This window comes from Lepidochelys kempii, chromosome 10, assembly GCF_965140285.1.
Source record: "Lepidochelys kempii isolate rLepKem1 chromosome 10, rLepKem1.hap1, whole genome shotgun sequence".
Classification (NCBI taxonomy): domain Eukaryota; kingdom Metazoa; phylum Chordata; order Testudines; family Cheloniidae; genus Lepidochelys; species Lepidochelys kempii.
In genome coordinates this window covers 64,056,787-64,084,396 of record NC_136389.1, presented here as the reverse complement: position 1 = coordinate 64,084,396, position 27,610 = coordinate 64,056,787, and the positions used below count along the sequence as shown (strand labels likewise).

The window sequence follows — 27,610 nt, the reverse complement described above, 5'->3', positions numbered from 1 at the left end:
TGGCCAAAAGCAGCCAAGTTTTGAGAGAAAACTTTTGAAACTTGGAATGGGACTAATGAGATGGATAACTGCTGTAGCTCCATCTTTACAGATTCATTTAGAATGTACAGAGATGAAATGAGGATCAAAAGTTACATTGCTTTTACATTTTTACTGAGAGCCCAACAAATTGCCATATTCATCCAATTCAACACAGCAAATGACAGCACAAGTCAAGGGTCCTTCCTCACCTGGAGTAAATAAGCATTGGTTCACAGAGTGACGTATATATTAGTACAGTATAATTGTACCTCGACTTCATTGGAGCTGCATCAGTTGAGGATCTGGTCAAGAGAAAGGAGGAGAATATAAGCCATGTACAAACAGATGAGATGTAGCCATCAGTCAGGCAATATCAAGAAAAATAGTTTGCATTGAAAATATTGGAAAGAATAGAACTTGGTAGAAAAACTACCCTGTGTATTGGCCAAGAATGCATTAAAGACAATACATTTACCCCCGAATTATGTTCAGTTTATTTACAAATAGACCTGAATCCTACCAAACTTGACAATATTGGGACAGATTCTGTTACTGATGTTGAACAGAAGCCTACTCCACAAGTTTTACCACTGAAATCAAAGGAACCACTTTGTGGATTATGGTACTATTCATTGTGGGTAAAGGTATAATTAACTGCCCCATTCTTACTACCTTGATTTGTAGTTGCCAAGGCTTCTGATAAATTTTCTTCTTTTCCTGCACCACATAGTAGCAACACTAATATCACTGGAAGAAGCTGATTCAGGGTTTGGATAAGCACCTAAATGTTCAGAGCAATATTTTGACCCTATCCAAACCTTTTGGGTCTTCAGTACTAGGATAGACCTAATGCAAAAGCATCCTATTTCACTGTATTTTGTCCATTTCTGTTCCCAGGCAGAATGAGAAAGTGCAGATACATGCAAAAAACATTTATTTTAGCAAGGATTCTTAAGGTTCTTTATTCAGAAAAGCTCCCACAGTTGGACCTGGGATTGATCCACATCCTTGTCCAACCTTTCCCCTCCCAAAGCTGTTGATTTGTTTTTGTCTGGTTTGCTCACATGTAAAATACCTGAGGCCAAATGTATTGTTGCCAGCAGAGTTATTATCAGTCATGTTTATCACAACAGAGCCTAGGGTCCAACGGAGAAAGGAGACCCATTCTACTATGTCTATTCTAAACACAGAATAAGCATCAGTCCCTGCCCTGAATGGCTTACAATCTAAGTAGCCAAGACAGACAAAAGGAAGAAGGAAGAGGTAGAACACACAAGAAAAGTAAACAACATGATGGCAACAGATGTCATGTCAACTCCATGATTTGTTTGATTATTTAAGCCCTTACAGTGGGGTTATGTTAGGGGGGGATTAGCGAGACATCATCAATGTCTATTGGTCCCTGCTTAAACTGCCACTGCAGCTGACATACTGGCTTCAGTCTCTAGCTAGTTTCTCTCTGCAGGTTCTTTCTCAAAAGTCACATGGCTTTGGAGAGGTTGACCTATGGCTCCTATTGCCCCATAGGGCGTGGTCTCCCCTGCACAGTTCTGGGTTTAGGGGTGTGAGGGAGGAAGGGTGGCCCTGACTGGACCCCATTTTACCTCCTGCTTTACCTGCTGAACTGCTTTCTACAGCTGCTGTGCCAAGCTCCCAATTAGAAATTCTCAGTATAGGCAGTAGTAGTTTACTTATAAAATTACCAGCACAACTGGTCACTCCATGTACTTCGCTCTCTTCTCAGATCTCTGTGCCACATTTTAAAATGTAGAGGCAAAGGTCCATTGCACCCCCTATTTGCAAATGCAAACCCATCTGTTTTGCCCATGCACCCAATCCAGTGCACATTGACACCAAAGGAAAGACTCCCAATTACTTCATTGGGCTTTGGTTCAGGCTTATGAACTGAAAATTCTATGCACAATTATCTGTAAGTGCAAACAGCTGATTTGCACATGTAATTAATCAATTAGCTCATTCAAATGGAGTTGTCCTATTGCATACATCTTCTGTTCATACCCTAGCCTCTACAGTTTTGCTTATATTCTAGTTTATTATTATATAGAGATTCTCTCTTATACAAAAACGTGCAGTAGAATGCCTATTGATATATTGTTTTAGTTATTTTTGCTCGCAGGCTTGTTTTCTTGCATTCAATGTGTTTCAAATCTGTTTTGTGATTATAAACCACTGGTTTCTCAGGACTAAAAATGGAAACATATTTGGCCTTACAGGTCAATGAGAAAGTTTAAAACCAGTTGATTAACATATAGCTAAGACAAACAATGTTTTGGCCAGTGCAGGATACAAAATTACACACTCTTAGTTGTTTAAAAGAAGATCAATGACAGGCCGGCATAGGGATTTAGTGAGAGAGAGAAAATAAAGGACAGCAATGAAATGGAGATGCCGGGGAAGAATCAAGAAAAAGAGAGAGGCAAAAAGTAAATGGTGGGGACTAGAGAGCAGAGAATTTTAAAGACAGAGGAAGCATAGAAAAATAGGAGGAAGATGAGGGAAGAGAAGTTTAGGGGGAGGGTACAAAGAAAAGAGATTGAGAATGACAAGAAATTAAGACAACGTATTCATTTAAACAATGCGCTCCTCCTCTTTCATGAAACAGTTAATATCCATTAACTGCTACATTTGTTTGGCTTTGAAATCTAGGAGCTCTTGGACTCGAACTCCAGGCACGCTGTGGTGTTGTAAGTGGAGGCTTCAGTGTAGTATAGGCCTGAGACACTGAAAAAAGTACTTTGGGACCAACTTTTATTGCTCTTACACTGTTATACCTCTATTGGCATCAACAGCTTTGATCCTGGACTGCAATGCTACGAGTGGATGGAGAGTGCTGCCCTCTGGCTTTGATCGGTGCCACTGTTCTGCACCAGAGCGTTTGTTTTTACAGAACAGCATTTGCCTGAAGAGAGAACGGTAACAGTGGCACTGGCACTAGAGAGTCTTTGGTTTCTATAGGAGCCAGCAGATTGAGCTGTGGAGCAACGACAGGCTCTGGGGAGACCATTAGTCTAGAGAATGTGGTGCTCATGTAGCCATATGGGCTTGATCCTGTACCACTGAGGTCAGTGGTAGTTTGTAAATTGAGTCTGTTAGGGTCAGAATCAGGCCCTCTCTCCACCTGAAGGGAGAGTTCAGAGTGGTGGGTGAATATATGTTCCTGTTGGAGAGGTTCAAGCCCCACTGAAGTTTGAGGACTTGAGAGGGAGCCTTGTCAAATGTCTGACAGCCTCACAAAATAGGCTCCAGTTTTGTGAAATCTCACACTACATGAAAAGGAGAAAAACCTTCCCTGGCTGACGAGGGGAGGGAGGAAGGATCTGTGGAAATGCCCTGCCCATTGGTCTACAGGGGCCAGCCTGGCTAAAGAAGGGGGACAATCTGAGAGGCTGGGGGACTTCTCCTGGCAGCCCATCTAAGGGCACTCCTGCAAACGCATAACCCACCTCTCTGAGGTAGTGTTAGAGGGTTCTTCTGGCTCACCTTCACGTCTGGCAGCAGCACACGTGCATACAGCCTGTGGGAGTGTAATGGGGCATTGACTGCAACAACTTGGACCCATAGCATCTCCCCAGAACTCACATTCACTCCAGATGAGTGTTGGGAGAGAAGAAGAAGGGTTCTGAGGTTAAAGCAATGGGCCAAGACTAAGGAGAGATGGGTTCTATTCGCAGGTCTGCTACACACCTACTATGTGACCTTCAGCAAGTAATTTCCCCTCTGTGTGCTCAGGTCCTCATCTGTAATAATGCACCCTTGCCTCATATTTTATCTATTGTTGATAGTAGCTCTTTAAGGCAGGGCCCATCTCTTACAATATGTTTCTACAATGATGAGCTCAGCAGGGCCCTAATAATAGAGAACGTGCTTTTTCCCCAATCTCGGGGATTACAACTTCAGTAAAATGTGTCAGCCATTCCCTGTTTCTGAGATCAAGGTACTTTCATAAGTTGGAGATGAATCTCATCACTCACAAGTGGTAGAGAAAAACTTGAATGTGATGAGTCTATGCAGTCTGAGCTTAGGGGTAGGGCAACAGTTTGGAAATGAGATGGGTTCAGTTACTGAATCAAGTAGTGCTGATGGGTTATATTCTCAGGGCAGAAGTGTGATGCTCTGCTCTCTCTCCAGTTTGTCTCAAGTAGAAGACAAACTCTGCTGCACATTAACCAAAAGTCTGTAAATTAATTTCATCCTCTTGGTCTGTGTAGAAATGTGCATAGGTAAATATTGTTCAAGACAGAGCTCTTTATCTTCGAAGTAGTAGAGCTGCTGTGATTTAATAAGCTTTTTTCTTTATTTTATGAATGTTGAATATAACCCCTTTGCAAATCTTTCATGTGTATTGTGTAAGTTATGTCAACCTCAGGCAGGCTCCACAAATTTATGCACCCTCATTGTTCAATTATTTTTAATAGTTTTTAAATTGAATACAAACACCATCTCCATCAACAATGAGAAAGACCCTTTCTCTGCCCATCATATAAGTACATATGTTATGGTCCTGCTTTCTGAAAGGTTAGGACTAAAAGCGGCATATGGAATTGGTAATGGGGCTTCTTATTTAATGAATGCCTAGTATTTCAGTAGAGGCAAACGGTTACCCCTTCTATATTTCAAGCTATATGCTTATATTGAAACAAGCTGGATAGTTGTGGCTTTGGTGTAGCTGGTTGGATCTTTTTCCTCTACTAATAAAATCTTTACACAAAGAAACAAGTACATGCCGAAAGAGGATTCTGCTAATGCATATGTGAAGCTGAGGGGCCTAAGGCCACACTTGTTAAATTTACCAGCTGAAGCACATATGCTTCTTGTTCACCCTACCAAGCTAATGGTGATAGGAAAGGAGAGTGGTATTTTACTTATTCATTAACAGAAGTTACTGACCAGGGGCTTTCTGGTGAGTAGAGCTTTGCAAGGCCAAGTGGAATGGTCCTGATACTAGTGTATTATTGAAAGGAAAGCTGCCTTTCATGCAATCCTTAAAAACAGCATGCAAGAATGACATGAAAAGAACTATTTTTACATGATATAAGCCAAGGAATAATCTGTTCTTGATGTTAAAAGTGTATGTTTATGACCCAGAAATTTATGAACCATTAAAAATTAAACCTGACCAGCCATTTTAATTTCCTTCCTTAATTTCTCTACTTGTAGATCCAAGAACCTGTAACCTTTGTTCGAGCACAGCAGAATCATCAGCCTCTGAAGTAATTAGACTGAATTTTCCACAGATGTCAGGAGGTATGTTTTTTCCTTGAATCATGAATAGTGAATAAGCACAGATACTTCCCTTCTGAACATTTTCATGCCAAATCATGTATTCATTTTGGGTGAATGCTGTGGAGTAAATTTATAACAGTCACTTAAATAAAAAATTGAACTTGCGTCTTCTGCATTCATGTCCCCTTTGCATTGGTTTTTCATGAATATTCTAGGGAATGATCTTGGTGGTAGGAATATTCACAAAACGGCAGTTTATCTGGGGATAAATGCAGCCCTAGCTGCAGCTGTAAAGCACTTCTTGCAAACAGAAACGAGACAGTACGTCTGCAAGAATGAGGAGTGGCGTGTAGGGTAGTGGGGTTATGCAGACAGCACGGCTCCGTGATTAGCACAGAGCTCTGTTCCAGGCAGGCTCCCTTTGTGGCAGGTATTAGAGGATGGGAAGAATAGAACCAAGTTCTGGACTCATGATTTGCCCAATTCAGTGACTATCAAAGAATATTTGCTGGGGATCAATGTCTCCCCCTGTGGAGGCCCAGTACAGTACCTTGTGCACCATTTAAGTCTTCAAAATATGGCTTAAGTAGGATTAAATGTAGCCTGGTTGTGGTTATCAGCACAGGCATGAATTTCACCCAGAAATCATGGATCATGAATACTTGCTCCAGAAAGTTAATTGTAAAAAATATACACAAATCAGAGAAGACAAACAGTATTGTGACCATTGTGACGACCTGACGTTGAGTTAGTATTGGCTTAGGAATATCAAACACTCATTTCTGCCAAGAACCATTCATAGAAGTTGTGTGTAGAATAATGCAGAATAATAAATACATTGGAGGAAACTGCAGAAAATGCACAATGAAGAATGGTCAAATCAATCAAGTCAGTTATTCATTTATCTCTAATTACTAGTGTCATGCTTTGTGCCATTTCTGATATCTATTCTCTTTAGTTTTGTAAGAGTCACCATTGCTGAACTGAGGCATGACTATTCAATGTGGAGAGGATAGATGCAGAAAGATAAATCTCTCACAGTTTCAATACCAGAGCATTCATTACTAAATTTTAGTATCATACCACATTCTAGACACATTTTTGCAATTCCATACAGTTTGGCTGTTCATATGCTCTGATTAAAGCAAAGGAACATCACTAGTATTGTGATGCAAGTGCTTTGGAGGACAGGATTAAAATTCAAAATCATCTGGACAAACTGGAGAAATGGTCTGAAGTAAACAGGATGAAACTCAATAAAGGACGAATGAAGAGTACTCCACTTAGGAAGGAACAATCAGTTGCACACATACAAAATGGAAAATGACTACCTAGGAAAAAGGAGTGGGAGTTGGAGTTCTGTTGGAGGAGAAGGGGTCCTATAAAAAGGTAGCCAGCCAGCCAGGCAGCAGCACAGACAGCTGCCGCGGCACAGGAGCCAGCAAACAGGGGAGTTTGTAAGGGGAGTTTGTAGTGCGGTGCTTGTTTGGGGTTTGTTTTTGCTGTGGGTGGTGGTGGTTTGGTGTGGTTTGTTTCCCAGATTAACAGGATTTAGGTGGGAAGGCTATGGCAGATTCAGAGGCAGCAGTGGGAGTGACTCATGTCATGGAAGACACAATGAAGATGACTGGATATGGAAGCTGCGGTATGTACATGATCCTGGAGGGGGTACCTGGTAAGAGTTTTGTCTGCATGAAATGCTGTCTGATAGAGGAAAAGATCTGAGGTTTGGAGATGCAGGTGGAAAGTCTGGTTAAGTTTAGGAAGGGGTTTGAGCAGATTATGGAGCAAAGACATGAGGTATCTGAAGGGAAAAGCTCAGACTTGCAGATGGAAGCAGGACTGAGGAATTCTGAGGGGAGACTGGGTAAGGAAAGTGGTCAGCAGAAGCATGTGACTAAAAGAACCAGGCAGAGGAAGACAGGCTAGTGAAGGAGAAATAGAGCTCAAGAACAGGTCTGCAGAGTTGGAAAATGAAGAAGGGGCTCAGCAGGTAGTCACTGAAGGTGGAAGGGCAAGGAAGAAGAGAAGAGCAGCTAGTCCTATAGGAAAAGGGGAAGAGTCAATGGAGACTACACCAAATATGAGCCCCAGGAGGATACAGGATACGTTGAAGAGGATTACAAGGGAGAATAGGAATGGAAAGAACTTGCAGCCAGAGGGAACAGGGGATAGTCTGGAGCACAGCACCGTCACCAGGAAAAGGCAGGTCTGTGATCGGGGACTCTTTACTGAGAAGAATAGACAGGCCTGTAACCAGAGCTGATCCAGAGAATAGAAGGCTATGCTGTCTTCCAGGTGCTAAGATATGGGATGTAGACCTGAGGTTGAAAAGGATCCTGAAGGGAGCAGGAAAGAATCCCCTAATTATCCTTCATGTGGGAACAAATGATATGGCTAGATTCTCACTGGAAAGTATTAAGGGAGACTGTGCTAGGCTGGGGAAGATGCTTAAGGAAATCGAGGCTCAGCTGATCTTTAGTGGGATTCTGCCTGGAGAAGGGCAAAGTTGTGACAAGATTATGACTATCAACAGATGGCTTAGGCAGTGGTGCTATAAGGAGGACTTTGGGATGTATGGCCACTGGGAGGCATTCATGGACAGAGGACAGTTCTCTCGGGACAGACTTCATCTGAGTAGGGAAGGAAATAGACTTCTAGGATGGAGGCTGGCACAACTGATTAAGAGAGCTTTAAACTAGGAATTTGGGGGAGATGGTTAGGAGATGTTCAAGTAATCTCCAAGCTGGATTTTAGCATTGAGAGGGAAGAAAATGAAGCAAGAAAGGATACAGCCCTGGGTAGGAGAATGTATATAAGGAGGAAGGGCAGTGTGGATACCAGTCTAATAGGTTATACTGGCTGTAGAATGACCGTGCCTAATAGGGTACAGAATGTGAGCGAGGCCAAACAGCAAAAATGAAGATGTTTGTACACCAATGCGAGGAGCCGAGGTAACAAAATGGAGGAACTAGAGCTACTGGTGCAGGAAGTGAAACCAGATATTCTAGGGATAACGGAAACATGGTGGAATAGTCGTCATGACTGGACGACAGGTATTGAAGGGTAGGTGCTGTTTAGGAAAGACCAGAATAAAGGTAAAGGTGGTGGAGTAGCATTGTATATCAATGATGAGGTAGAATGTAAAGAAATAAGAAGCGATGGAATGGATAAGACAGAGTCCGTCTGGGCAAAAATTACATTGGGGAAGAAAACTATTAGAGCCTCCCCTGGGATAGTGCTTGGGGTGTGCTATAGACCTCAGGGATCGGATATGGATAGAGCCCTTTTTAATGTTTTTAATGAAGTAAATACTAATGGAAACTGCGTGATCATGGGAGACTAACTTCCCAGATATAGACTGGAGGACAAGTGCTAGTAATAATAGGGCTCAGATTTTCCTAGATGCGATAGCTGATAGATTCCTTCATCAAGTAGTTGCTGAACCGACTAGAGGGGATGCCATGTTAGATTTGGTTTTGGTGAGTAGAGAGAACCTCATAGAAGAAATGGTTGTAGGGGATAATCTTGGTTCAAGTGATCATGAGCTAATTCAGTTCAAACTGAACGGAAGGATTAACAAAAATAAATCTGCAACTAGGGTTTTTGATTTCAAAAGGGCTGACTTTCAAAAATTAAGGAAATTAGTTAGGGAAGTGGATTGGACTGAAGAATTTATGGATCTAAAGGCAGAGGGGCCTGGGATTACTTTAAACCAAAGCTGCAGAAGCTATGGGAAGCCTGCATCCCAAGAAAGGGGAAAAAATTCAGAGGCAGGAAGTGTAGACCAAGCATCTCAGAGAGGTGATTAAGAAAAAGCAGAAAGCATCTAGAGAATGGACGATGGGAGGGATCAGCAAGGAAAGCTACCTTATTGAGGTCAGAACATGTATGGATAAAGTGAGATAGGCTAAAAGTCCAGTAGAGTTGGACCTTGCAAAGGGAATTAAAGCCAAAAGTAAAAGGTTCTATAGCCATATAAAGAAGGAAGAAGTGGGACCGCTAAACACTGAGGACGGAGTAGAGGTCAAGGATAATCTAGGCATGGCCCAATATCTAAATAAATACTTTGCCTCAGTCTTTAATAAGGCTAAAGAGGATCTTAGGGATAATGGTAGCATGACAAACGGGAATGAGGATATGGAGGTAGATATTACTATATCTGAGGTAGAAGCGAAACTCAAACAGCTTAATGGGACTAAATCGGGGGGGCCCAAATAATCTTCATCCAGGAATATTAAAGGAATTGGCACACGAAATTGCAAGCCCATTAGCAAGAATTTTTAATGCATCTGTAAACTCTGGGGTTGTACCGTATGATTGGAGAATTGCTAATATAGTTCCTATTTTTAAGAAAGGGGGAAAAAAAGTGATCCGGGTAACTACAGGCCTGTTAGTTTGACATCTGTAGTATGCAAGGTCTTGGAAAAAATTTTGAAGGAGAAAGTAGTTAAGGACATTGAGGTCAATGGCAAATGGGACAAAGACAACATGGTTTTACAAAAGGTAGATTGTGCCAAACCAACCTGATCTCCTTCTTTGAGAAGGTAACAGATTTTTTTAGACAAAGGAAACGCAGTGGATCTAATTTACCTCCATTTCAGTAAGGTGTCTGATACTGTGCCACAGGTGGAATTATTAGTTAAATTGGAAAATATGGGGATCAATATGAAAATTGAAAGGTGGATAAGGAATTGGTTAAAGGGGAGACTACAACTGGTCCTACTGAAAGGTGACCTGTCAGGCTGGAGGGAGGTTACCAGTGGAGTTCCTCAAGGATCAGTTTTGGGACCAATCTTATTTAATCTTTTTATTACTGACCTCGGCACAAAAAGTGGGAGTGTGCCAATAAAGTTTGCGGATGATACAAAGCTGGAAGGTATTGCCAATTTAGAGAAGGACTGGGATATCATACAGGAGGATGTGGATGACCTTGTAAACTGTAATAGTAATAGGATGACATTTAATAGTGAGAAGTGTAAGGTTATGCATTTAGGGATTAATAATACGAATTTTAGTTATAAGCTGGGGATGCATCAATTAGAAGTAACGAGGAGGAGAAAGACCTTGGAGTATTGGTTGATCATAGGATGACTATGAGCCGCCAATGTGATATGGCCGTGAAAAAAGCTAATGCCATCTTGGAATGCATCAGGAGAGGTATTTCCAGTAGAGATAAGGAAGTTTTAGTTCCGTTATACAAGGCACTGGTGAGACCTCACCTGGAATACTGTGTGCAGTTCTGGTCTCCCATGTTTAAGAAGAATGAATTCAAGCTGGAACAGGTACAGAGAAGGGCTACTAGGATGATCTGAGGAATGGAAAACTTATCTTATGAAAGGAGACTCAAAGAGCTTGGCTTGTTTAGCCTAACTAACAGAAGGTTGAGGGGAGATAATGACTGCTCTCTATAAATATATCAGAGGGATAAATACCGGAGACGGAGAGGAATTATTTAAGCTCAGTACCAATGTGGATACAAAAACAAATGGATATAAACTGGTCATTGGGAAGTTTAGACTTGAAATTAGACAAAGGTTTCTAACCATCGGAGTGAAGTTTTGGAATAGCCTTCCAAGGGAAGCAGTGGGGACAAAAGATCTATCTGGCTTTAAGATTAAACTCGATAAGTTTATGGAGGAGATAGTATGATGGGATAACATGATTTTGGTAATTAATTGATCTTTAAATATTCATGATAAATAGGCCTAATGGCCTGTGATGGGATGTTAGATGGGGTGGGATCTGAGTTACTACAGAAAATTCTTTCCTGGGTATCTGGCTGGTGAATCTTTCCCATATGCTCAGGGTTTAGCTGATCACCATATTTGGGGTCGGGAAGGAATTTTCCTCCAGGGCAGATTGGAGGAGGCCCTGGAGGTTTTTCGCCTTCCTCTGTAGCATGGGGCACAGGTCACTTACTGGAGGATTCTCTGCTCCTTGAAGTCTTTAAACCGCAATTTTAGGACTTCAATAGTTCAGACACAGGAGAGAGGTTTTTCGCAGGAGTGGGTGGGTGAGATTCTGCGGCCTGTGTTGTGCAGGAGGTCGGACTAGATGATCATAATGGTCCCTTCTGACCTTAGTATCCAAGAATCTATGAATACCGTATGATTGAGAGCAGAAAATAAACATTTTTAATGGGGAGCCCTATTCCCAGTTTATTGCTAAGTATTCCTCCATCACTTTAAAATGTTCCGTGTGTACATTTAGCGGATACATTTATTTAAAAAAAAAAAAAGGTAGTTTCCTTACTATCCTCCATTCTTATTTAGGGAGCTAATAAAACTGATAGAGGCCCCAATTTAGGAAAACACTTAAGCATATGCTTAATGTTAAGCAAAATATATGCTTTTTAAGACAGAGCTATTCAGGATCAGTTATTCGGTGGCCTGATTTTCAGAGGGTGGTACTCAGCACTCTCTGAAAATCATGACTCTTAAGGTGTCCCAAGTTTGGCACCCCAAAAATGGAGGGCCCCCAAAAATCACTCATCACTTTTTTAAAACTTCACTATGAGCTCTTGTAGCTCATAGCTAGTTGATGAGCATGGCCCTTAAAGAACAACAGAAGATGTACAGTAAAAGCTTTTTCTCTGGCATGTTGGGGGAATGAGGGGGTGCCGGTAAGTGAAAAATTCCAGTTAACTAAGAGGGATGGAGTTTGCTTGCGGGGAGGGGTGGGGCAGGTGTGAGGTTGGGGTGCGGCCTCTGGGAGGGAGTTTGGTTGCAGGAGGGGGCATGGGGCAGGGGGGCCCTGTCTGCAGGCACTGTTCCTGCAGCTCCCACTGGCCGCGGTTCCCGGCCAATGGGAGCTGTGGAGCCAGCACTGGGGTGAGGGCAGCATTCGCAGGGTCACCTAGCTACACTTCTGCCTGGGAGCTGCAGGGACTGGTTACCGCTTGCAGGGAGCTGCCTGAGGTGAGTGCCCCCAGATCTGGCACCCCACACCTCCTCCTGCACCCAAACTCTCTCCCGGAGCCTGCACCCCTGCGCCCCGACCCCCTGCACTCCAAGCCCCTTATGGCCGTTCCTCCACCTAGAAGCAGCATGGACATGGTGTTACTTCCAGGGAACCACATAGGGAGGTTGCCAGCCCCGTGCCAACTGAGCCATAAACCAGACTTCCTATGAATAGAGCTTTCTGGTTGGTACAGGGCTGGATAGCACAGCTTTTACTGTATTTGGTAATATACTGCCTTTTCTGACCTTGGTCATTACTTCAGTGTAAGGCTAGGGCTTGTCATGAATCATCCCTTTTGTTTTGCATGACACTTGGTGAACACTTGTGATTAGACTCAGTTTACTTGTTTTCAGATCCTCCTGGCTTGCTCAGTGTTTCAGGTTCAAACACAATAGACCCAAACTGCAACATCCAGCTCTGAATCCAGAACTTTCCAAAGTTCACAGAAATGAAGTGGGATCATGGCTGGTACTTCTCTCATACAAGCCTAAAAACTGAATGTGAAATTCGGCCAGTGAGAAATATCTTTGGCTTCATAACAAATCCTGATGATTTGGCTACGAGATTGTTGGCTTTCATCAGTTTCACAACAAAATCTGCTTATTTTGGGTAAACATTTACGAAATCTTCCAAAAGCCAGACAGCAAAAAAAAATTTTGCAAAGCATTCATATGAACCTTTCACTGAACCTCGGTGAGTTCTGGGTTTTGTTTATGATTAGAGAGCTGAGCAAAACAAAGAGCCTATTCTTAATATAGCCATTTTCTTTTTTGCGATTTCGCCTTCCTTTCTGTGTTGGAATCTTGACTACAATTAATCTAGTTGCCTTTAGTAAGGATGGAAATAGGAGGATGAAATTCAGCTAAATATACAGAATACAAAGGAATTATTTCAGGTAGCAAAATATAAGATTATTAGAAAATACAGATAGTGTGATGCTAAATTGGCAAGATACATATATGAGCAATTTTGGATTAAGTATACAGGGAAATATGCCAAAAATATCTTAAACACCACCTTATATTCATTTACATTCCAATGAAACAACACAGCATTTGGGTCAGAGGATTGTCAATAGAACAACAAGGGGAGCTGGTCAGGAATTTTTTGACAAAATGTTTTTTCATTAAAAATATAATGATTTGTCAAAAAATTCTGTGGGAAAGAGTTGGTTTTGACAAATTTCTCTACTCAGAATTTTTTTGAATAATGTTTCAAAATGGTTATAATTTACATTTGTCAAAATGGGCAAATTGCCAAAATGGACAAGAGTTTTCTGGTCCTGGCACATTTCCTGATGGACAGGTGTCCACATTGCAAAGACTACCATCACATTAATGGGAAGCATTGACTGATATGGCAAGAACTGGAGGCATGAAGTTATCATCTCATCCAGATGAACCCAAACACTTTATTATTTGCATTACAGTAGCATGTATAGGGCCAGATCTTGCATCACTGAAGTCCAAGGGATCTTTACTCTTGATTTCAATTGGCACAGGATCAAGTCCATAGGCCCTAATGAAGATAAGGGCCCTATTGTGATAGCTGCCATGCAACCACGTACTGAGGCTATGTCTACACTTAGGGCTGCCAGGTGTCCGGTTTTCGACTGGAACACCCAGTCGAAAAGGGACCCTGGCAGTTCCGGTCAGTACTGCTGACCAGGCTGTTGAAAGTCCGTTTGGCGCAGGGCTGGTAGGCTCCCTACTTGGCTCCGCATGGCTCCCCGGAAGCCGTGACATGTCCCTCGGCTCCTAGGTGGACGGAAGGCCACAGGGGCTCAGGACACTGCCCCCACCCTGAGTGCCAGCTCCACAGCTTCCATTGGAACCGCAGCCAATGGGAGCTGTGGGGGCAGCGCCTGCAGGCAGAGGCAGCGCGCACAGAGCCACCTAGCCACCCCTACGCCTAGGAGCTGAGGAACATGTCGCCGCTTGTGGGGAGCCACTTGAGGTAAGCGCTGTTCAGCGTCCGAACCCTGAAACCCCTCCTGCACGCCAACCCCCCTGCCCCAGCCCTGAGCTCTCTCCCACACCTCAGCTCCCTCCCAGAGCCTGCACACCCTCCCATGCTCCAACCCCCTGTCCCAACCCCACCTCCCACAGCCAAAATCCCTCCAACACCCCAACCCTCTGCCCCAGCCCTGAGCCCCCTCCTGCACCACAGCCCTCTCCTACGCCCCAACCCCCAGCCCTGAGCCCCCTCCTGCACCTAAACTCCCTCCCAGAGTCTGCACCCCGAACCCCCTCCTTTGCCCCAACCCCCTATCCCAGTTTGGAACCCCCTCCCACACTCTGAACCCCTTGGCCCCAGCCTGGAGCCCTCTCCTCCACCCCAAACCCCGCATCCCCAGCCCCACCCCAGAGCCACACCCCCAGCAGATGCCCTCACCCCCTCCTGGACCCCAACCCTCTGCCCCAGCCCGGTGAAAATGAGCGAGTGAGTGAGGGTGGGGAAAGTGAGTGAGAAAGGGAGGGGAGATGGAGTGAGTGGGGACAGGGCCTCAGAGAAGGGGCAGGACAGGGGGTGGGGCAAGCATGTTCAGTTTTTTGCAATTAGAAAGTTGGAAACCCTATCTACACTACCAGCTAGGGGTGTGATTTCCTGGGGTGGTGTACACATACTTTCACCAGCTGACACCAAGCTAGCATGAGGATAAATAGTAGCATAGCCACAATAGCACGGGCAACAGTGGCACAGCTTAAATTGTCACACACACTCACAAAGAAAAAATATTTTATTTTGCTAATGTGTGTGGTTTTTCAGAAACATGCGAGGCTCCTAATCCATGCACCACATTATATCTATTAATGAGTTAACAGTTCATGGTGGCCCATGGATACTGACCATTGCTTACTGCCTCTTTAGGGGAAAACAGCAGGCAATAAAAAAAGAGAGTTGAAAAGGTTGGACACAGCAAAGGAAGTGAAGTATGTGTGTTAGAGACTGAGACAGAAATCTACACTGAGGCCAGAATTCTCTGCTTGCCAAAAACAAGAAAAAAAATCTATATTCAAGAGAAATGAATCAAACTAAGGAAATTTTTAAAAACCCAGGGCTGTCTGCCACATAAAGCAGCAGCAGCTGCCACAGAGAAAACATTGGGTGATGGAGAAGACAGAAAATTAGACTTTTTCCAGGTTTAATGAAAATCCACAATACCTGGTGTAAAGGGGCTAGGCCAGGGCTCGACCCTCTCCGGGACGGTGGGGAGCCACACCGGCTCACTACACAGTTGACTTTGGGGAATTTATCCAGCCACTGGAGTCTCCCTTGGCAGCCCTTGTGGTAACTGGGACGAGCACTGTAGGCCTGGGCCCTGAGTCAGGGCAGGGCACCAAATAGTCAGTAGCTCAGGCCCTCAGGCAGGGGTTGAGCAGCACAGCATGTGTGAATTAGCCCAGGCCTCCATGGACCTGGAAGAGGGGGAGGCAGCCACCCAGGAGTTGGGTGGCAGGGGGGACACAGGCCCACCCACTCCACTGCGTCCCAGCTCGGGGCCCTAGCAGCGGCAAACAACCTGCTGCTGGGTCAGTGGGGATCTTGACCACAACACACTGACGTGGGTTCTGGCAGAATTACAGCCAGACCAGGGTCGGCTGTCCCCAGGCTACTTCCTAGCTCCCCTCCTTCTGGTACCTGGATCACAGCGGTGTTCTCCGGGGGGTCCAGCACCAGGGACTTCTCAGGGTAATGGACAAGCGGTGGGCCTGGTACAAGCACAGGCGGGCCCGGCAACTCCCCTGGAGAGCGGGCGCAGGGCAGGCCCGGCCAGTCTTGGCGTGGACCTGGAGCTGTCAGGTTTTGCCAGTCACAGGCTAGGCTGGCTACATCTGGCCTCTCCAGCAGCTGGTCCTCTAGTGAGCTCTGGGGGCCTGCCTTTATACTTCCAGGTCACGCCTTTCTACTTCCGGGTCGCCACCTGTCCCTCTGAGGGTTGGGCTCAGAGCTTCCTGGCTCCGCCCACTCTGGTGTCTGGAGGGGCTAGACCCTTTCCGGGGCGGCGGGGAGCCACACCACCTCGCTACATCTGGGGATAACCCTGGACCTCATGCTCAGCTTCCATCACCACCTTGAGGAAACCAAAAGGAAAAGGAAGACCAGCATCAACATCATACAAAAGTTTGCAGAAACATCTTAGGGAAGTGATGACCACATGCTCCCAATATTGACACTAGCCCTGGTCCATTCCACAGTGAAATACTGTGCCCCAGTTTGGAGCGAAGGTCCACAGGATTTTAGTGGATGCTGAAATTAATGCCGCTCTTTGCATAATTAACAGTATCTTGATACCAGTCAGCTCTGTGTTCTTGGGGGAACCAGGGCGCAGTATCTAGCCTGTCTGACTCATGAAAAACACCCCCCCCCACACACCAGTCTCTGCTTGAACCAAAACCGATCAAAGACTTGCAGAGAGCAGTGAAGGGCGTTGGGATACACACTTAGACCCCTCCTGACAAGGGTGACAAGATTAAGGTATCTACATTAGCATACAAAATGGAGAACAGAGGCAACTTCCCTAGCCTCATCTGCATGAAAGATGAGACAGGGAGACATCTCCATTAGCATACAGAATGGAGAACAGAGAACTGCACTGAACTTTGCGACCAGAAAAGCAGGGAAGCACTGCATCATGGAGGATCTCTGCTCCAGATGTTAATGAACCTATGCCTGCATACACCAGACTCAGCAGTTATCAGACCAATTCTAGTAATGAATCCTTGATTGATATCCAAAATAGTGAAGCAGCCTAATTGCACTGTGAGCTCCCTGGTAGAAAATACCACCCATAGCCAAGAGTGATCAGCTTCTATGGTCTAGCCTAAAGAAAACCCTTGAGTCACCAGTTTACACATAAACAAATCTAGTGTTCTCTCTTGAACCATTGTTGTTTCTCTATAAAAACCCCTACCTATGTTCAAGTAAGTGTTTTGATGTAAGGACCCAAACTCTGCACTGTTCCACTGGGATTTCATCTTCTCCTGACTGATCATGCTGGGGGCTCTGCCAGTATCCAGCATTCAGGACCCTGAGCAACCACCATCACCTGGGAACTGCGACCAGTTCAAGCTTCAGGGAGTGGGTGAGATCTCTCTTTCTCTCTTCTTTTCTACCCCAGGTATTAACCTTTAATAATGTAACTGTTTTGTTGGTTTAGGCTCTCCTTGTGTAGTTATCACTATTATTCAATAAATAACTTTTATGGTTAAGCTGGTTGCCTCTCTCTCTCTCTCTCTCTCTCTCTCTCTCTCTCTCTGAACTTTATTCTTTTGTGTTTTTAGCTTCCCCATTTACTCTGCAGCAACGCTCCTCTTACCTAAGCTAAAGATCCCTGTAGCGCCCAAAAATACTGTGGGGTTTTCTCATCAAGTGGGTTACAACCAGTACAATTGTGACGTGAAAGTGGGGATAGGGATGTGCTAAACCTGTGACATATAAGGGTGGCAGCCTGAAAGTGCTGTTTGACCCAGCCTGCTCAGGTGTACTCTATTCCGGTGCGGTACTTGTGGCATATAAGGGTTGCAGCTTGAAAGTGCTGCCTGGCCCAGCCTATTGAGCCCTGGGGCATATAAGGGTGACAGCTTAAAAGTGCTGCTTGACCCAGCCCACTGAGTCCAGGGACATATAAGGGTGACATCTTGAAAATGCTGATTGACCCAGTCCACTCAGACTTTCTCTGTTAATGTGTGTGTGTGTTCATCTGGTTCTGGGGCTGGAGGAACCCAGCCCTGGGGAACCTAGGTCCTGCAGGATAGCTCCATTGGGAGGGGACCTGCCCCTCCAGAAGAGTAACCCTAATAAATGAGCATACCCCAAAGTAACGGGCAAATCTGGTAACAACCTTCACATCAATGCCACTTCCATGGCTATCGGTACTGGCTAGCAATGCGCCAGCAAATACCCAACGAGACACTGCGACAGTTGGGGAGCACATAAAGATCATGGCAAATACCACACTACTGCTCCACCATGACCTAGAACACCCCCCTCACCACCTATTAAAATCAAGAAAAGCCATCTAGTCTAGTGTCACGGCCCTCCTTGTGGAAAATAAGAACATTCGCAGAAGATGGTTTGAAGCATGGACGGCTGCCAGCGTACCAAACAAATATCTAATTGGGGACCCAACTGTACAAGTTCTGGGCTACCCCTCCCCATGGCGCATATGGAGAGCTCTAAACTGTATCCGCACCCAACATGGAAGATGCACATACTTACTCCAAAGATGGAAAGTGAGGGAACTGCAGAACTGCAACTGTGGCGTGGTGCAAATGGTCAGACATATTACAAATGATTGTCCAATCTCTGCTCATCCTGGAGGTGTCACAGCCATTCACATGGCTACGCCCTCCGCTCTGAACTGGATAAGAGACCTCAAGATCCAACTGTAGTCATCCAGTTGCTTTGCCTGTTTCACTATCGCCATATGAAAGAAGAATGAAAATCCTGAGGTCTCGGCTGAAAATGTGTGACCTAGTCACTTCCCTTTTGACCAGCTAAATCAGAGATCTGGTCTATATATATATTCCCTGCAGACAACTCACCCAGTGGTGTTGCTACTCTGGCAAATCTAGATGGATTCAACATCCCCACAAATCACCAACAGAAGCCTCTTTAACTGTGTGCAGGTGGAGCTAGTCAGGGGTGCCCCCAGAAATTTTCTCAGGGTACACACCATCAGTACCTGTGGAGCCATCCTCCTTGCAGCCACTGGCCCACAGCTCCTTGCACATCAAATCCATGCCACACTCAGTGCCAACCTTCCAGAGCAGCACACCCAGGTGCAGTGTCACTCCCCATCCCTGAGAGGGAATACAGGGCGCTGGAAGTGGAGCAAGGCTGCCAGTGGTATGCACTGTGCATAATGTGCCTATGGCTGCGGGCACCAGTGGAGATAGGTGGGCAGACAACTCGATGGGCAGAGTCATTAAATCACCAGATCATGACATCTAATCAGTTAGGAGAAGACTGTAGAGGAGTCACCTGTAAAATGAAGCCAGTCCAAGCCTTCAGAAAATGGAGTAGGGATGAAGCACAGCAGTGTAAAAAACATGAATGTGGTTGCCAAAATATAAACTGGCTAGATGTCCTAGTTTAACTTTCTGTGTCCCTGTCACCTGCTGGGTTTTATTTAATTGGAACTTCCTTTCTCTTCAATTTTCTCCATGCTGCATCCACTAGCTTACATTGGCACACCAACTTTCTGGCAATGCCCAATTCCCTTTCAACATCTGCTGCTCAGTTTGACAATTTTAATTTTGGATTTTTACCCAGACAAGATTAGCTAACGACTGTGGTATGGCCTGGAAGAATAGCTAAGTTCTCTCTCTCTCAGCCCCTATCTTCAAAAAAAGGGATGTTTTATGAAGATTCACAATCATTGCTACTATTGTATTCTAAGCTGTAAATTATAAAATGTTCAAAGAATTGTTATTCATAGTAGTAAATGCAACTTTCTTCTCAAAGTCTTTCCGGTCTCCACATCTATATGCGCACGTCTCGATGCAAAGCACTGTGCACATACTTTAAAAAATGTTAAACTTTGCATGTGTGTAAGTGGAGGAATATGCCTCTGTAAAGCCTGTTGGGACAAATGGTTTTTAAGGATGCAAAATCTATCGCTTGCCTTTATCCTACATGCAGGTATTACAATTAATAATTGCACATGCAGAAGTATGATTCTGCAAAACGTGTGTGTATGTAGCAAAATATGCACATGTGGTTTTAAATGCCCACAATTCGAAGTCCAAAGATGAAAATAAAAAGCCTTTAAATATAAAAACACTATACACAAATGCAAACATATTGGATTAATGTTCAATCCATTGCAAACCAAAACCACAGATATATTTAATTGCATGTTCATGTAGTTTGTGAACTGTGCAGTTTGAAAAATTCTGCCAGAATGTTGCTGCTGCTGCTGCCAAATATCTAAAAGGAGACCAGAATACAGATACAGCTTGATAGAAGGGCCTAAACTCATAACTGTCCTGGCTTGAGGGCCTTAAAATAAAATCCAGTCTATTTTTTCAAAAATCCTCACCTCCGGACAAAGAAAGAAAGCCTGATTAGTCATACAGGCACACAACACACCCACTCACTTACACATATAATCAAACAGGCAAAAATAACGAAAAAAACCTCCACTATAAACAAATCAAGCTATTTCCCCTACAGGCCAGGCAGGAAGAGCAATATTATTTCAGTTTTTAAATATCAGTGTGGCTCTTGGGGCTATACACGGAGGTAGGCAGATAGCTAGATTATATCAGCATGGCTGGGATTAAGGCTTCCCACATTTCCACGATTGATAGATTAGATAGATAGGTTTGAGAACTGTCTGCTGGTTGTGGGAAATTTATTGCCTGCATTTAGGTATTAGCTAGATCTGTCTATTAGCTTTGTAGAAACCCATATGCTTTCACAAGGCACTTTGACTTTCATAGTAATTCCATTTAAAAATCAGCTGTACTCACTATTTCAGTTCTAGATCGTTTGATCATTGCACTTTAATGTAATGGACTGTTCAAAGTTAGCAGGGAGCTGCCAAGGGTACAAATGATGTTTTGGCTTGATTAGCTCTGGCTTACCCTCTTTAGCATGAACTACACATAAGTGCATGCAAATATTATTGATTCAGAGTGACTGATCTGTAATATTGCTCTGGAGATGAATCATCCCAGAGAGAGAGCAAGGAGATCTAAGTGCTCTATCTAGGCTGTACCATTAACAGAAAGGAGTTTGTAAGGCAGTTTTTAACTACTGTCTCCCTGGATTTGGGGGATTAGCTTCACTTTTGGAATAGACACTGGCTTGCTCAATTAACAGCACTAAATCACCCAGTTTCTATACATGTCCTTGTATGGAACATGCATATGCTCTTCATATATGGCATTTTATACATACATGTGCATATTCCTGATAATATTTAGGGCTCAGGTATACATCTTCTGAAGCTAAACCATGTGGAGCTGAGAGAAGACATGCACTGTGCGGTTGTCAGATACCCCCTAGGTATGTGAAATACCCACAGACCGTGGTCATCGGCGGGCGGGATTGAAACTGGGACCTCTGGAGCTCAGTGCATGAGCCTCTATCGCATGAGCTAAAAGCCAACTGGCTGCTAGCTAAGGCTGTAGAGCAGACTCATTAATCTCTCGCTCTCCTCCCATGCCCACCCAAAGGGACAGAACATCATACCCAGGAGGTGTGTGGGTTACATATTTCCCCTAGCTGAGGAAATGCTTCCCGAGCTTCAGAGACTTCCCAGTTGAAATCCCAGACGAGCCCCCACTTGTAACGCCAACAGATCCTGGTCATCGTCAGGCTGGATCAAACCTGGGACCTCAGTGCATGAGCCAAAAGCCAACTGGATGCTAGCTAAGGCTGCAGAGCAGACTCATTAATATCTCTCTCTCTCTCACTAGATGGGACAGAACACCACACGCAGGTGGTGTGTGGGTTACATATGCAAAGGTCTGCCTGGAAGCATTCTGACTTCAAATGCACAGTGGGGAACACGGCACAGATGGTGTCACGCTACATCTCTAAAAAGGGGTGGCAATTGCTTCCATTGCAGAGGGGACAGGGCCATATCCCCACCTTGCTCTACATGCAAACAAACATCCCCTTTGGGGCTGGCCAGTGCTCCAGGCAATGTTAGCTGGCTCTGTGTCCTTGGCACATTGGAAGCCTGTGTGTCTCTCTTCACCGCAGGATTAACTCAAATTACCTAGGGTTACTCTAGGGTTAGCCAACTTGAGTGTGAGTGGCCACACTGCAAAATGACACCCAGGATGCACTGAATGACTATATTAACTGCTGATGAGTTGTCCTAATAGCTCCTAGCACTGACCTGACCGGGTTACACTTGCACCATTGCCACAGAGTGACCGAGCACTCTCCAGACCAATGCTACTGGGGTGAGGTGGATATTCCCTGTGAAAGCTGCTTCCAGCTGCTCTGGACTAGGGGATTAGAGTGATCAGATGCCCCGATTTCATAGGGACAGTCCTGATATTTGGAGCTTTTTCTTATATAGACATCTATTACCTCCCATCCCCTGTCCTGATTTTTCACTTTCTATCTAGTCACCCTATAGGGGATGGGGAGGGGGGACACTGTCTGGAACTGAGAGCAGGGAGCCTGGTTTTCCTGTGCTTTTAGTGACACTCATGCTGGCACCATGGAGTATTCAAATGCAGAGGGGACAAAGCCATTCCAGAGGGGATGGAAATGAATAAATTGGGACAAGGATTTTTGGCGAAACTGGGAATGGAGGAAGAGAAAAACTGGAAATGGGAGTGGCTGGGCAAGGAAATTGGGACAGGGATCCAGAGCGGGAACTGAGGCTAAGACTTGCTAGGAGACTGGGAGTTGTGCGGGAAAGACAGGAACTGGGAGTCAGTGAGGAAAATACTGAGATTGAAAGGGGATCTGGGAGCCTGGGACTGGCTGGTCAAGAACACTGGGACTAGGAAATTGTGGGTGGAGAAGGGCAATAGATCAAACAAGGAGCTGAGTTTCAGGGGAGACTAGAACTGGCTGGACAAGGAGTATGGGACTAAGATGAGAAGCCTGAGGAGTTGTCATAAAAATAAAGGAAGGGTAACCACCTTTCTGTATACAGTGCTATAAAATCCCTCCTGGCCAGAGGCAAAACCCTTTAACCTGTAAAGGGTTAAAAAGCTAAGATAACCTCGCTGGCACCTGACCAAAATGACCAATGAGGAGACAAGATACTTTCAAATCGGGAGGGGTGGGAACAAAGGGTCTGTCTGTCTGTGTGATGCTTTTGACGGGAACAGCTCAGGAATGCAGTCTCAGAACTTCTGTTAGTTAGTAAGTAATCTAGCTAGAAATGCGTTAGATTTCCTTTTGTTTAATGGCTGGTAAAATAAGCTGTGCTGGCTGGAATGTATATTCCTGTTTTTGTATCTTTTTGTCACTTAAGGTTTTGCCTAGAGGGATTCTCTACGTTTTGAATCTGATTACCCTGTAAGGTATTTACCATCCTGATTTTACAGAGTTGATTCTCTTACCTTTTCTTTAATTAAAATTCTTCTTTTAAGAACGTGATTGATTTTTCGTTGTTCTTAAGATCCAAGGGTTTGGGTCTGTGTTCACCTGTACAAATTGGTGAGGATTTTTATCAAGCCTTCCCCAGGAAAGGGGGTGTAGGGCTTGGGGGAATATTTTGGGGGAATACATCTCCAAGTGGGCTCTTTCCCTGTTCTTTGTTTAACACACTTGGTGGTGGCAGCATACGGTTCAAGGACAAGGCAAAGTTTGTACCTTGAGGAAGTTTTTAACCTAAGCTGGTAAGAATAAGCTTAGGGGGTCTTTCATGCAGGTCCCCACATCTGTACCCTAGAGTTCAGGGCGGGGAAGGAATCTTGACAGGAGTGAAGACTGAGACTGTGTAGGTGAGGAGATAGGACTGAGACAACGAGCCAGTGGTGGGGAAGAAGCAGGACAGGGACAGGTGGGAGGCAGAAGGGACAATATGCAGAAGAGTCTTTACCCACTAGAAATCTTCACCTACTGAACCTGGAATAGAACCCAAGATTCCTCATTCTCACCTTCCCTTTGCTGTCAGCAGACATCTGTTATACCCAGTGGCAGATTATTCCATCCCCAACTAGAACTGGTCCACAAAGAATTACAATCTACTGCTGCTTACTGATAGCTCAAATGGCAGAGGTCTGTGGAGGGGATCTAAAGGTACCAATCTTGGTGATGACTAGAGCTGGGCAAAAATTTTTTGGCAAGTGCATTTTCCTGGGAATGTAGTATTTTTCAGGGCACTGAAGCTATTTGTGAATTTCAGTTGAATTTGGTAAAGAGTTTTGCCCAAAAATTGATTATATATTTTTAAAAGGTTAATTTTGTTTTGGCCATTTAGAAACAAAATCATTCAACTGTTTATTTTCAAATAATGTTTTGTTTTGAAATTTCCCTATATTTATTTTTAAAGGAGGGTGGAAAACACCCAGAATCTAAACAAACAAAAAGCCAAAAATGTTTGGTTTCATATTGAAAACCATCCTGGAAATCAAACTTTTTTTTTCATTTTTTTGTTCATATTAGTGGTTATTTCATTCTGAGTGTTTTTCAATCCAAAACTATTTCTTTCAGTGTGTGTTGCTGTTGTTTTGGTGAGAAAAACAAACAAAAAATCAGTTTCAGTTCAAAATAAACTATTTTTTCCCCAGATTTTTCAGTTTGGCCCACCTCAACCAAAAAATCAATTGCTCACCTCTACCAACAACCCATCTGGGAGTCAATACAATGCCACATGAAGCAATTTCTGTTTTTTCGTTTTTACAGGAAATTACACACACAAGATATGTTAAAAGCACATTATTAAAATTGCAAGATCACACTCTCAGAAATTAGAAAATGCTGGAATTAATGTTGCCTATGAAACCTTAATATGGCCCCATTATGAGAGTTTTTAATTACAGGTTCACATACTGTTTCTCCATGGGCCCCCTCCCTGATTCAACGCATAGACTGGACTGTGCTCTGGGGAAGAATCAGGGTTGTGTGGACTGAAGGAGGCTGGTGTCTGCAGGACCCTTGCTTCAGTTGTTGCAGATGTTGGAAGGTAGTGAATGAAGCAGGGAACTGCAGGAAGAGAAAGGACCGTCTTACGGTTAAGGCATTTGCATGCTACACTGGAGATTTGGATCTATCCCTGCCTCTGCCACAGAGTTCCTAGGTGATTAATCCAGTCTTTTCACACGTGGCCACTATTTATGTGTTCTTCATTTTCTTAGTGCCCATTCTGATATCTTGAGGTCCAGATTGCAGAAAGGCTGGGCACTCACAGCTGCAACTGAAGTCATTGGGAGCTGCATTTTGAATGTAACACGTCTATATAATGCTAGGTACTCTGGTCATCTCATATTGGGCACCCAAAATTAGTGGAAAAACTTTTCAACTCAGTTTTTCTGTGCCTCAGTTCCCTCATCTGTGAAATGGGGCTGATAATACGCCTCATCGCATAGGGGTGTTGTGAGGATGTATTAATTAATGTTTATGAAGCATTCAGATACTATAATGATGAATGCCATAGAAAAGCCTATGAGGGAATTAATAAATCTGTCTTCAGAGCAGGGCTTGGGCACCATGCAGTAAATAAAGTCTGGGGCTCACACTGAACAATGAAGAGAAAACAAAATATTGAATAGCTGCTCATTTGGTGAGCATCATCCATCCTGTGCACCGAATGAAGCATGGGTCCTGTGGAAAAAAAAGAGAATGTGATCACACAATTAAAGCCTGTAGCATCATGCATGCACAAAAGGAAGCCTAGTTAAACTTGCATGGGCAGACTTATATGTGGCATTCCCTCACTTTGGAGTGCTTGACTTTATAACCTTAATAACATTCGTTTAACATATGTATTTCATTGCAATTAAATGTACTATTCATACAAATTGTCTTCAACTGCAGTTTCAGAGCTATTTATGACTTCCACCTTATCGCCTGACAAGAATGTTAGCATGGGAGATGTAGTTAGGGGAGAGGCTGAGGATGAACGTGAAGGGTTTGCACCAAGATTGTTTTGTGAGAGCTGATTCACTGAAATAAAGCACGGTGAGCATCTCCAGTTAGGGATTAGTGAACTGGATCAGACGAAGTAAGAAGTGACCTGAATCTTTGCCCTTAAACATAAACCAAACTTTTTGGAAGTTAAAAAATGTGTTTTGTGAGAGTTCAGCTGCCTTCACTTTTTGGTTTTATCTGAGGACAGAAGCAAAAATCCCGTTGCAAGGAAGTAAAAGCTATTCACATGGTATTCCAGACTGATTGAAATCAGGAATCAGAGTAGCAGCCTTGTTAGTCTGTATCCTCAAAAAGAAAAGGAGTACTTGTGACACCTTAGAGACTAACAAATTTATTTGAGCATAAGCTTTCGTGAGCTACAGCTCACTTCATCAGATACATGTAGTGGAAAATACAGTGGGGAGATTTTATATACACAGAGAACATGAAACAATGGGTGTTACCATACACACTGTAACAAGAGTGACCAGGTAAGGTGAGCTATTACCAGCAGGAGAGCGGGGGGAAGTTGGGGGGAAACCACCTTCAGCCCCCAACTAAAACCTCTCCAACGCATCATCAAGGATCTACAACCTATCCTGAAGGATGACCCACCACTCTCACAGATCTTGGGAGACAGGCCAGTCCTTGCTTACAGACAGCCCCCCAACCTGAAGCAAATACTCACCAGCAACTACACACCACACAACAAAAACACTAACCCGGGAACCTATCCTTGAAACAAAGCCCGTCGCCAACTGTGTCCACGTATCTATTCAGGGGACACCATCATAGGGCCTAATCACATCAGCCACATTATCAGAGGCTCGTTCACCTGCACAGCTACCAATGTGATATATGCCATCATGTGCCAGCAATGCCCCTCTGCCACGTACATTGGCCGAACTGGACAGTCTCTACGTAAAAGAATAAATGGACACAAATCAGACATCAAGAATTATAACATTCAAAAACCAGTCGGAGAACACTTCAATCTCTTTGGTCACTCAATTACAGACCTAAAAGTGGCAATTCTTCAACAAAAAAAACTTCAAAAACAGACTCCAACGAGAGACTGCTGAACTGGAATTAATTTGCAAACTGGATACAATTAACTTAGGCTTGAATAAAGACTGGGAGTGGATGCGTCATTACATAAAGTAAAACTATTTCCCCATGTTTATTCCACGCCCCCCCCAACTGTTCCTCACATGTTCTTGTCAACTGCTGGAAATGGCCCACCTTGATTATCACTACACAAGGTCCCCCCTCCGCCCCGCTCTCCTGCCGGTAATAACTCACCTTACCTGATCATTCTTGTTACAGTGTGTATAACACCACCCATTGTTTCATGTTCTCTGTGTATATAAAATCTCCCCACTGTATTTTCCACTGAATGCATCCGATGAAGTGAGCTGTAGCTCACGAAAGCTTATGCTCAAATAAATTTGTTAGTCTCTAAGGCACCACAAGTACTCCTTTTCTTTCTGAAACCAGGAAGTCTCAGAAATCCTGTGTTCTCATGAGATTTCCATCATTAGGGAGCTTACAGTCACAAAACCTTCCAGACTTCGGGATGCTTATTCAGAATGATAAAGTGGGTTTACAAGGAACCTCCCTTTCAGACTGCTGGCACTTTAGTATCTGTCCATCTACTCAAGCATTGATTTTTGTAGTTCTTAAGTATATAAAATGTGAGCTGTTAGTACAAGTCTATGCTAAATTGCCATAGTTTCATAGGAGAATAACTGAAGTGAAAGATTTTTCTGTAAGGCTTACTGCCAACTGTTCCTGCAGCTTCAGCAGTATGATGAGTTGTGAGGAC

General features: G+C 44.0%; 1 long non-coding RNA gene across 1 annotated transcript in view; it reads right to left on the bottom strand.

The window, feature by feature from the left end:
- Positions 1-221: 221 nt before the first annotated feature.
- LOC144930894 (uncharacterized) overlaps positions 222-27,610 on the bottom strand; it is a 147,037-nt gene continuing 119,648 nt past the window's right edge. Inside the window, exon 3 of the long non-coding RNA XR_013636369.1 lies at positions 222-323. This is a non-coding gene — a long non-coding RNA (uncharacterized LOC144930894). The remainder of the gene's footprint in view (positions 324-27,610) is intronic.